This window comes from Lacerta agilis, chromosome 15, assembly GCF_009819535.1.
Source record: "Lacerta agilis isolate rLacAgi1 chromosome 15, rLacAgi1.pri, whole genome shotgun sequence".
NCBI classification, from domain to species: Eukaryota; Metazoa; Chordata; class Lepidosauria; order Squamata; family Lacertidae; genus Lacerta; species Lacerta agilis.
The window spans coordinates 13019480-13031632 of record NC_046326.1 but is presented as its reverse complement, the minus strand read 5'-3'; positions in this window follow the sequence as shown (position 1 = coordinate 13031632).

The window sequence follows — 12153 nt, the reverse complement described above, 5'->3', positions numbered from 1 at the left end:
CCCTGAAAAATAGAAACCAATAGCAGCTTCTTGCCCTCGGCAAGTACCACCTTCAATAAGTGTGGTGGAGAGATTTTCATTAGGACTTCCATGTAAGGTTAAACCCTCTCTTCCAGCATTCCGTGGTTCCAACTCCTTCCCTTTCCCTTGGTGCTACTAAAGCACAGATACATTCGCTGCAATCATGCGTTTAACACAGCATTTTACTTTGCTTGGCCTTCTGCATTCCAGATGTGAAGGCTGCGGTCTTTTTATGGGTGAGGGAAATGCACTCATAACATGCCCAGAGGCGCCCTTCACAGATCAGCACTGAAGGCAGGTTCAAATATTGAGCTACAGATCAGATTAAGGCCTGCATGCATCCCCAAAGCCTTTCAGTGATACCCAAATGCACAACAACTACAGTTTCTTTGAACTCCCCGTCCTCCTCTTTACTTCAAGTAACAAGATTTGCCATAGACCCTCTGGGGCAAATTAAGCTCCACTCTTGAGAAACGTGGACAAAATGTTCTACATACGGGATGGAGTCAGCAGTAATTCCCTCAAGTGTGAACTAGCGCAGAACAAGGAGAAATCATCCAAGCCCAACAAAGCGTCCCTTTTGGGTGCGCTCTATAAGATTTCAACCCACAAACTTCAGAAATATATGAGCACTCGTGTGAATGATTCCTGCCTTCCCCTGAACGCCCCCTCCCTATTCTGCTTTTGTAGTGATTGCCTGCCTTTGCTGCGGAAGCAGAATTTAAACTGTTAAGTCTTGGGTACAGTGTCTATATGATTTCAGCTCTTCGTGTAATCAGCTCTGGGTAGATAGGGGTGCCTGGCGTGCTCTGGTCCATGGGGTCACAAAGAGTCAGACACGACTGAACAACTGAACAACAAAAGTGATTCAGCATGCTAGCAAGGATATGCTAGGAGTCAAGTCTAACAAGAACAATCTCCTTTATTGCAGTAGGAACTTTACTGACCGGAGCTCCTTTTATACTCTCAGGAACAGGAGTTGGGGAAAGGATACATTTAGATTTTGGCGAGACCCAATCAGAGTAACGATCCAAATTGTGCCAACAAGTTAACCAATAGCAACTGTCACCGCACCCATTTGAATCACCCGTTTGAATCACCCTGGAGCGGGAAAGGTAGTTACAGAACTAGCAGTGAAACTCATGTATGCATATTAAACCAATACATAGCATAAACTATTAGTGCTTTTTTTAAAAAGAAAAAAGCAACAACTTTCCAAGATCATACAAATATTAAAGGGGAGGGAGGTTCCCACAATTCACAAGGATAAAAAGAAAATCCCAATATACCAAACATGAAAATGACTAAGTTGTAAGCATGGTAGCTTGAAGCGACCCTGGAGAGTTTGAAGAATGTGTGGCAGAATCGAGACGGTTGGGAGCGCTGACTAAAGGAGAGAGGAGAGCAGAGAAACTCAAGAGGATGAAAGTGCTTTCCAGTCAAGATCAGATAACAAGAAGCACTTGAAACAGTAGGAACAGAAGAAGCTGCCAAGTCAGACCACCAGTCTCTCAACTTCAAACCCGAGGAAGCCATGACCCTCTAGACTAGAGGTTCCCAAAAAGTGGTCCATGGATAACCAGCGGTCTGCAAGATTCATTCAGGAGATCCATGGTATGTCCACATTAAATATTCACATTGCTTTTTAATTGCATTTTAATTGCTTCTTTTATCCCTAATATTGTATTTTATTGCATTACAGTTTGATTCCTATGGGATTCAAACAGTAACACAATAAAAAACAATATATAAGAAGCAATAAAAAGTACAATTAAAAATCATACAGCATCTAGTATAGTGCATTACCATTGTTACAAGAATCGGGGGGGGGGGGAATAATTAAGTGGTCCACCAAGACTCTCAGTAATTTTCCAGTAGTTCCTTGGGGGCAATGGAATGGGGAACCATTGCTCTAGAATGATCAGTGGTTCCCAACCTTTTTTTGGCCATGCCCCACCTAAGCATCTCTGAAATCCTGATGCCCTCCCCCTCTTGTGATATATAATTCTTATCATTCAAAAAGTGAACTCCCATTCACATGGAGGAAGCCTAAAAGGCCATTAACTGTTACTAACTCATTCTCAAATTGCCCCCCTTAAAAATCAAATCCCCCCCCCCCCGTGGGACATGTGCCCCACGCTGGGAACCACGGCTCTAGATGCTATCTATAACTCCCATTATCCTAGACCTAGACCAGGGGTCTGCAACCTTTAAGACAAAAAGAGCCACTTGGACCCGTTTCTGAAGGGAAAAAAAGAAACTGGGAGCCGCAAAATCACTGCGAAATTTAAAACAAATATAACACTGCATTTTATTTTTTAAAAATCCGATTTAAATTTAAAAAAATCCGATTTAAATAAAAAAAATCCATTTTTATTTTATTTTTTTTAAATCATTCATTTTTATCCAACCTGGGGACCACTACCAGGTCACAGCCTGATCCAAGGTGGGTTGCAACAGCATACAAATCTTTGATTTGTTTTTTTTTTTTTTAAAATGAGTCCTCAACTGCACACTTGTGTTAAATGTTTGTCCCATGTCTAATTGAAGACTGCTGGCTTTTACAATAATCTTAGTGTCTTTTACCCTTAATATTCCAGACCAGAGGCTATGCTCACCTCTTCCAACCTCCTCTCTTGCTAAATAAAGCACAGAATTGCACCAGAGAAGCCTGTGATGTTTGTGCTGACTTGCATACAGGTGGCTGTAGTAGTTCATAGTGTTCAAACCTTTTTAGGGGAGTTCCCTGCCCCCTTAATGACAATGGCGATAGATTTTGCACATGAACACAGATCCAAGTTAGGACTCCTCTCTTCCACGCCAACAAGTGCTTTGTCAAGGCTCCCCTAACACACACTCAGGACAGAGGAAAAACTGCAACCTTTTGGGGCGTCATTCTCCTACCCATGTCTCTGTGAGAACCAGCCCTTTATTCTGCCTCCCGTAGTACATCCTCCCCCTTCAAGAAATCATTTCCTTTGGACTTTCGGCCCATCTCCACCCCTATTACTCCTTGCCCTCGCGAAGGAAGCATTTTCACAAGTTTTCTTTTTGGTGGGCTGTCCGTGCTTCCAAACACCTGGAAGTCACGACAGGGGCTTCTCCCCCACCTAGTAAATTCTGCCTCTGCATAAGTTACTCAGGTTTGGTTTTCTTTACCAACCCACCCCGGTCAAAGCAGAGCAATAAGTCATTTACCTCAGCAGGGGACAAGCTCAGCTCCAATAATGAAACCCTTCCAAGGAGCGGGTGTGTGTGTGTGTGTGTCAAAACTTGTGACAAGCAGGTAGGTGGTTGGAGAGCAGCATCGGAGGGGGAGGGGGGAAGGAAGCGAGAGAAAGCTTTCCCAGTTTTTACGCAAGCCGGAGCCTGAAAAGTTGCCAGAGCGCGTGCGGCAAGGAGACTAAAGAAGTGCTATTGTGGGTCGAGTGACCTAGAACTGGGAGAAAAGAAAGCGCGGGAGAACAAGCCCCTCTTTCAGCCACCGAGGAGGAATCCCCCGGATCTCCTCCAGCCACAGGCTGCCCAACCAAACCGGGGCAAAGCCAAGGCGCCGCTCTTTGCGCCGCGCGTTTGGAGAGGCCACTTTGGAGAGGCCACAGCCGGAGGGCGCGGCGCAGGCGGCCAACTTGCGCTCCCGTGGCCCCCCCCCCGGCAGCCTAAGCAACACACCTGAGGAAGCAGCGGCAGAGGACTCCCCCTCCCCAGTCCCAGTCCCCCACCCCAAGGGACTCGTTGGGGGGTTGCAAAGCCCCCCGCCCACGGCAGGCAGAGAGCTCAACGGTGGTTTCTGCCCAGCCAGCCCAGCTTTGCGCCCTGGAAGGCGGGGGCGACGTGACTAACCTTGCCTGGTGAGGTCCGGCGGCGGCTCCGCTCGACGCTGCTGCGGAAGAACGCACAACTGCCTTTTCCTCCATGCAGCCTTTTGAAGCAGCCACTTCCCTGCTGTGCGTGCTCGGGCTCCTAGGAGCCTCCAAGCCCCCTCGCGACACATGCACCCATTGGCTCCTGAGACGCGGGTCCCGGGCAAGGGCGTGTCCCGGCCTTGCTCCGGGGTGGAGAGAGACGCGCGCCCACGAGAGCGCGGTCTGAGGCTGCGAGCGGAACCAGGAGTGAAGGAGGCAGCGGCAGGGAAACAGGCGCAGCTTCCTCTACCATTTTTAAAAGGAGGGCTTCCCCCCTCGCGCTCGCCCACCACCCGCCGCCCCTGGCCCAGCCCACAGCTGCCTACCTCGTCGTCGCCTCGATGCAGCAGCCAGCAGCAGCTCCACACCAGCAGCAGCAGCCACACCTCTGGAGGGAAGCTGCTGCTGTCTGCTGCTGCGCCTGCGCTGGCAGAAACGAGGCACGACGCATGAGCAGAGCAGCACAGCAGCAGCACCCTCAGCCTCCGGAGGGCGGGCCACCGGCCAGCTGGAGGGCGGCCGCTGCCACTGGCCAGCTGGAGAAATGGACAGGCGTATCCACCCTGGAGCCCCGGAGCCGCGGCAAAGGTGTAAAAGAGCCGCATGCGGCTCCGGAGCCGCAGGTTGCAGACCCCCGACCTAGACCATACTGGCTGGGCTGAAGTCCAACAACACCTAAAGGGCAGCAGATTCTAGCTCAGTACTGTTTACAGCTGCCTCCCCAAACCTGGTGCGTTCCAGATTTTTTTGGACCACACCTGTATCAGCCCCAGCCAGCATGACCAATGAGGAGATGCCCCCTGAAACGCCTAGAGGACACTAGGTTTGAAGAAGACAGCTCTGTGGTGACTGCTGGCACATCTCAAGGTTTGAAATACAAGTCTCAGAGCCCCACCTGGAGACACCAGGGACTGAGAACCTGGGACCTTTTGCAGGCACAGCATGTGCTCCTCCACTAAGCTATGGCTGTTCCCTGTTACAAGGTTCAATGAAGCAGCAGGGAAAGCCCCCAACCATATTACCTCGCGTTCTCCAGCACTTCAAATAAGTGTGTGATGCATCTTGTCTCCCAGCTAATTCTTGCAATGAGTCTGATGCGTGGTCTTCTTAAAGTACTAGAAGCTGATCCAACATGGAAGGAGGGCTCTAGGAAGTCAAGTATTATAAATAATGTCCCGCTGTGCAAAAAAATATATATGCATAAGCAAACATGGATAAAGTAACTGTGTTGCACAATCTGTTGCACACGGGTTTTCACTAGTGCAACAGCTGCACTGGATTCCTCTGTTGCACAAAATCAAAACTCACTTGCTAGTGCAAGAGCCTGCTCTCATGAACTCAAAAGCAGAAAAGCTGGCCTCTACCACTGAGCTATGTATCTTTCCCTGAAGGTAAAGACCTTAAGCTAGTTATGAAGCAAGGCCTTGAGCTATCTTGGATGACAAAGAGTGTATGCAAAAACTATGGAAAGGACGGGGAGCCAGCAGTCCTCCAGAAATTGTTGATTGTAACTGCCATCATTCTCTGACCATTGGCTATGCTGGTTGGATGAGAACTGTAGTTCCAACACCATCTGGAGGTCCACCACCCCCTGTCATCATAGGTGCATGGATTCTGTACAGCACAAGGCACTTCAGGCCCTTGCTTCACAACTAGTTTAAGGCCTTTGCTTTCAGGGAAAGGGCTGTAGCTCAATGGAAGAGCAGACACTTCGCCTGCAGAAGGTCCTTTGGTGCAATCTCCACCATCTCCAGCTAGGGCTGGATATTTATTTAGTCATCCCATTTGTCCCCTAACTTTCCTCCAAAATGCTCAAGGTGGCGTACATGGTTCCCTTTCCCTCATTTTCTCCTCACAACAACCTTGTGAGGTAGGTTAGGCTGAGAAACCGTAACTGGCCCAAGGTCACCCAGCAAGCTCCATATTCCCTGCCTGTAACCCTGGCGAACCATTGCCATTCAGGGCCGACAATAATCAAGAGATGGGACTAACTGAGTATATGGCACCTTCCCACGCTCCAGATCTTAACTGAAAAACCAGTTGTGCCACACACGCCAAGGGGTTAAGAAGATGCCACCACATTGCACTTTCTCTCTAATTTTGAAACTATGCCAAGCTCAAAGTTGTTGTTTATTTCTGCTGAGCTGGTATGCCTCCAGAGAATTCTTCTTCTTCTTCTTTTAACCCAACCAACTAACCAATTGCCCCCTTAAGGCACCATCAAAAGAACTTGGCTAGAGAGTTTGCCTCTCCAACTCTACTTCTAATTAAGGTTTTAAGAAGTGGGGAGAGAGACAGAAAGACGGAGAGGGAGAAAAGCGGAGAGAGGCAAAGGAAGCTGCAAGTTCAAACACATTTGGAGACCCAACAGGCTGCTCCGGGTGCAGATGCGCTCTGGGAGACACAGAAGACAGAGTTAAGACAAAGGAGTAAAGCTAGGCTCGCCGCTGTCTTTTTACAGTATCTAAATCCGCTTGCCCTTTTTTCGAAATTGTATTTTTAGCTCCGCGGCAAAGGTGGGCGGCGGCGGGGCGGGGGGGAGAGGAGAGACTTAAATAAGCAAATGAGAAATAAATCACCCCAACCACCTCTTATGAAGGAGTAGGTCACACACACACACACACCAATTCTGCAGCTATTTGCAAAAAATAGGGATGCGAGGGGGGGGGAGAATAAACTTAATGCCCCTCCTGATTGCCCCCCCCCCGTCACACACACAAAGCTTGCAGAAACCCTTGCCACCCCCCTGGCTTCAGACAGGGGTTCTGCGGGAACCCTTCCAAGACACGCATCACCCCGAGCTGCAGAGGGGAGGGAAGACCGAAGGACTCACCATCAGCCAGCCATCTGGGTGTCAGGAGCGACCCCCCATCCGCTGGGTTTGCCGAGAAATTCACCGGCGCCTCCGGAGACAAGGAAAGGTGTTGGGTTTGGTTAGTTTATAATCCGAACTGGGCTGGTGCGCAGGAGTCAACTCGTGGGGGGGGGGGAGGCAGGAGTCATATAGTGGTGGTACTGAGGATGATGAAGATGATGGGGATGGGGAGCAGCAGCAGAGCTCCCTTGGCGGAGGGTCGCTGGCTCTCGCTCTCCCCTGCGGCAGAGATGGCTGCTGGAAAGGCAACGGCCGCTCGCCACGAAAGGAGAAGGGGAGGCTTGCCCAATTGTGCCACACTGTCTTAAAGTTCGCTGGTGGGAGACGGGGAAGGAAGGAGAGTGCGAGCGAGCCAGAGGAGCGTGGAGATGGGGCGAAGATGGTCCGCCCCTGCCGCGCCACGCTTGCGCACAGAGGAGCGGTGAGGCTGGGTCAGCTGGCACGTCGGGAAGGCGCGCGGGGGGGGGGTGAGAGCGGGGAAATCGGGGAAGGGGCGTGAGCTAAGCGGGGTTGGGGAGAGGAAGTCCTGCCGGAGCGGGCCGGTGTCTTCCTGCCTGCTTGCTTGGGCTGTGCCACCATCGCTTCGCGCCCTGCTTTGCGCCTGGCGGATCCTTCGCCGCAGACTGTTTGTGTGAACGCGCGTCGTGCGAGATGAATGAACAATGGCCGGGAAGACAAAGGGGAGAGGCGCCGCCGCGCGCTCCCATCTAGCCGCCGCCCCTAAAAAAAAAGTCTCAGTCATTCGCTTGCGTCTTTGCCCCAAGATCTCCACTTAGCTTTCTCACAAGGCGTTAGCTTTGCTCTCGTTTTCATCTCAATTGTTGTTGTTCAGTCGTGTCCGACTCTTCGTGACCCCATGGAGCAAAGCACGCCACCCAAATGTGATGTAAGAAGGGCCTAGAGGCAATGCTAGGGCCGCCCTGCAATAGTGTGAGCCATTTACTGTGTGTCCTTATGCATATTTACTCAGAAGTAAGCCCCGCTATGTTCAGTGGCGTTTACCACCAGGTAAGTGTGCATAATGAGGTGGCAGCCTTGGATAAATTCTGGTTGCCTCGCCCTCTCTCATCCTACGGGTCCCTTTTTCTTTTGTGTTTTCAAACAAGTTGCTAGATCTCATGGAGGCTGCATTCTCACTTAGCTCAGAAATGAGAGGGAAGCCATCATGACCCCACAACTGAATGTCACAGGAAACTTCCGTGCACCTCTTAAAAAGAAAGACCCTCCCTGCGAGAGATTTGTTTCGAGGACCAGAAACTCTTTTTCACAGATCTGTCTTTGGCACTGGAAGTCCAGCTAAGCTTGAGTGTAAGGATTGTCTGTTATCACTGTAGGCTGGTATAGAAAATAATGTGCTTTACTGGAAAGCTATCATATTTACATTTTCATACCGCTTGATTGCGAGGACGCGGGTGGCGCTGTGGTCTAAATCACATAGCTTAGGGCTTGCTGATCAGAAGGTCGGCGGTCCGAATCCCCGCAACAGGGTGAGCTCCTGTTGTGCGGTCCCAGCTCCTGTCAACCTAGCAGTTCGAAAGCACGTCAAAGTGCAAGTAGATAAATAGATACTGCTCCGGCGGGAAGGTAAACGGCATTTCTGTGCGCTGCTCTGGTTCGCCAGAAGTGGCCTAGTCATGCTGGCCACATGACCCAGAAACTGTCTGTGGACAAACGCCGGCTCCCTCGGCCTATAGAGCGAGATGAGCGCCACAACCCCAGAGTCATCTGCGACTGGACCTAATGGTCAGTGGTACCTTTACCTTTTACCGCTTGATTGTAAAAACCAATCAATAAAAGGTCCCCAAAAGAGTCTCCATTGCTGTTGCCCCAATACTGCAGGAAGTCGTTCCTCCTGCCATACCTGAAACTAGGATTGGGCATTATCTGGTTTTCAACATTGTGACACATCACCAGCTAAACACCACAATATACTGATATATTATCATGTCTGAAATAAAGATGGAACTGTGTAGAGGCATTGGCTGGCATAATGGTTTTTCCCACATTCAGATTTTTCCACAGCACACACGTCATGATTCGCATTATACTGCCAGGCCAAAACATTATGAAACGTATATCACAATATGGACTTCAGACGGGTTTTGGATGATATATCGAGCCCTACCTGAAACATCTTATTGCCAGTTGTTCCATGCATGACCCTTTTGGCCCAGGCTTTCCCTGATCTCCCAGAACAGCTGGAAACAAACAAGACAAGCTTCTTGTTACTGCTAGGCTAATGCTGGCCAAATGAAGATAGTGGGATATGCATATTCAAGCGCTTTTCTTATCCCCAACTTATTTCATTCATGCCCTGAGTGCGCCGCCTTTACAGAACCAAACGCTTGGCTATGTTTTATTCAGAAGTCGCCGCCTTTACAGAACCAAACACTTGGCTATGTTTTATTCAGAAGTCGCTCCCCTGAAATAAGTGAGATTTGCTTCCTACTGAAGAAAATAGTGATATTGCAGTGCCAACCCCACAATTTTCCACGTCCCCTACACATCCACTATTGGTCTGTTCAACGTCTATGGCCTATTCTTTTTAATATACAGTAATTGTAAAACAGAAGTATAAAATACCAAGCATCTTACACTTGCAGCTAGCTAAACACCTATACAGGCTACACTTTAATACAAGGTTCTTTCGTTTTCCAAGGCTGAAAAAAAAATGTTTGCGTGTTTTGCTTATGTGTATCTAAAACACTTACCTAAAGGATCATAGAACCGTAGAATTGTAGAAGTGGAAGGGATCTCGAGGGTCATTCTAGGCCAATCCTCTGCAACGCAGGAATCACAGCTAAACAAGCCCTGACAGATGGCCACCCAACCTCTGTTTAAAAACCTCCAGTGAAAGAGAATCCACCCCAACTCATCCTTTACACACCCAGCTGATCTCTTGTGTTCTGCAGGAGAGGGCATCCGTTCCACAGGATGGCAGGATAAGGCCTTTAGTGTGGTAGCATCCACCTGTTAGAACTCCTTCCCATTACCTGCCCGGCAGGCTTAGGCATATTGCCTTTCTGGCACCCAGTAAAGACATTCCTTTTTTTCGAGACGCCTTATAAAATATTTATCCCAGTTGGTTATCCGTCCTGGATCTGAGCAGACTTTGTGCCTGTGCAGTTGTTTTGAACTCTCTTTATATTTACATTTTTTAAAAAAACTTCTTTTAAAAATACATGCCATTGTTTGGGCTGTTTTTATATATGTTTTCTATACTGCACATTGCTTCAGGATGCATAGTGGGAAGCATAACATTATATATATATATATATATATATATATATATATATATATATATATATATATATGCTGCAGTTCTTGTCAATAGATTGCAGGGTGCACCAGGCCACATACAGTGCACCAGGCCCATGAAATCCTGTTAGGATCTTTGGTAGGGAACAGGGGGGCGGGGGGCTAAATAAGGGGTCTGGAACCCACATGCCCTTCGGCCAGATGTGGCCCTCCAAGTCTCACACCCACTTGGCGAATGTCATCCCATACTTGGTTCTCTCTTTTGCTTGGCTAGAATGCATCCCTGAACTGTAGGGAAGGTTTTTCCTTGCCTGGTTGCAGGATGAAGGGGGGGGGGGGAGAGAGAGAGACGCACATAGAAAGGTCTGGCTTTTGTGTGGCTGTAAAAGGGCACCTCTTTGGAGTCCAGCCCCACCCACGTTTGGCCGTTTGGCCCCCACTTACCACTTGCAAGAAACCCCCAGATGCCGCCGTGCGATTTATGTTCTCATCCTGGGGCAAAGTTCTTAACCCGAGGTACTACTTCCAGGTTAGTGGAGTCTGTAACCCGAAGTGTTTGTAACCCAAGGTGTTTGCCACCCGAGGTACCACTGTATTGGCTTTCTTTGGGGGATGGGGGTATTATTTTTAACTTGTAGGTTGTCATAAAACCTCCAAGCGGTTTCCAAAAATAATATGCAACAACAAAGTCCTCGGATTAAAAACCTAGTTGAAAACAAATATTTAAAACATCAAAAAGAAAACAAATTTGACAGTAAGCTAAAACCAGATGAAAACACACAACAGGAGGCAACATAAAGTGTACCTTCAAGGCACCTGCTTGGAGTCAATAGGAGAGGGGACAACCCCCCCCCCCAACTTTCAGACTGAAGTGGTACAGGCCATACTACACCTCATTTCCGCAGGATGCGTGGACCAGGCCTACTTAAGAGTCCTGCCAAGTGGTGAGAAAACTTACTACCCATCTGTTCCTCATCAGGAATCCCTGGAAGAGGGAGAGCAGTAAAAATCTCCACACTCTTTGGCAGGCCTCTTCAGACAGGCGGCTTATGTATGCCAAATGCTTACATATCCACCACGGTGTGTGTTAAGTTATTGCATGGTAAATGGGCATTTTGTATTCAGCCAATGTCACTTTTGAACACTTCGGCTAAGAAACGGAAGCACATCGGTCTGCAAGCGAATGTGCAGTCCGATAAATGATAGTTACCCGTCACAATTACAGGTGTGGGATGTGCAGTTGAAAAATAAAAAGGAATGCGGCACAATTCTGTGCACGTTTACTCAGAAGCAAGCCACACACTATTCAATCGCCCCTACTCCCAAGAAACTCTGGAGGGTTGCAACCTTAAGCATTACTTGCGAAAAGCGATGTAATCTTACACACACGGCGCGCGCACAAACATTAACCCGGACATGATGATCCAGAAATATTAAAGGAGATGTAGGAAAGGTGGTGTTCTGCTGCTGAAGTGCTTATTGACTGCAGCATCAAGTGATGACTTGCATGTGTGAATGGACTAGCACAGACATAATTTAGTACAGTAATGCCCAATGTCAATGCCAATAATGCTTATCAAAAGACACTTCTGGCTGAGAGATGTCAAACGGGCACATTGATTCATTAGCTGTTTTATTACTATTTCATCCTGCCCTTCCTCCAATGAGTTCATAGCTGTGTGCTTGGCTCCCTCTTTTATCCTCACAATAACCTGGTGAGGTAGGTTAGCCCAAGGGGTAAGTTACTGGCCCCAAGGTCACCTAGTGAACTTCATGGCTGAGCCTGAATGCAAGAGCCACCTCTCAAGATAATAAGCTAGAGCAGGGATGGAGAACAGGCGGTCCCCCATCCCAGATGTTGCTAGACCACTGCTCACACTCATCCTTGACAACTGGCCACCCAAGCTGGAGCTGATGGGAGTCCAATAGTATCTGGAGCGCCAGAGGTTCCCCATCACCACCATGCTAAAGTATTGGGCACAAATATGGTGCAAAGTAGCAACTGGAAAACCGGAGTAAGAGAACACAATAAATGTCTAGTACCTAACACCATAGAACAGGAGTCAGCAAACTTACTGCACCTCAGGCCGGTGT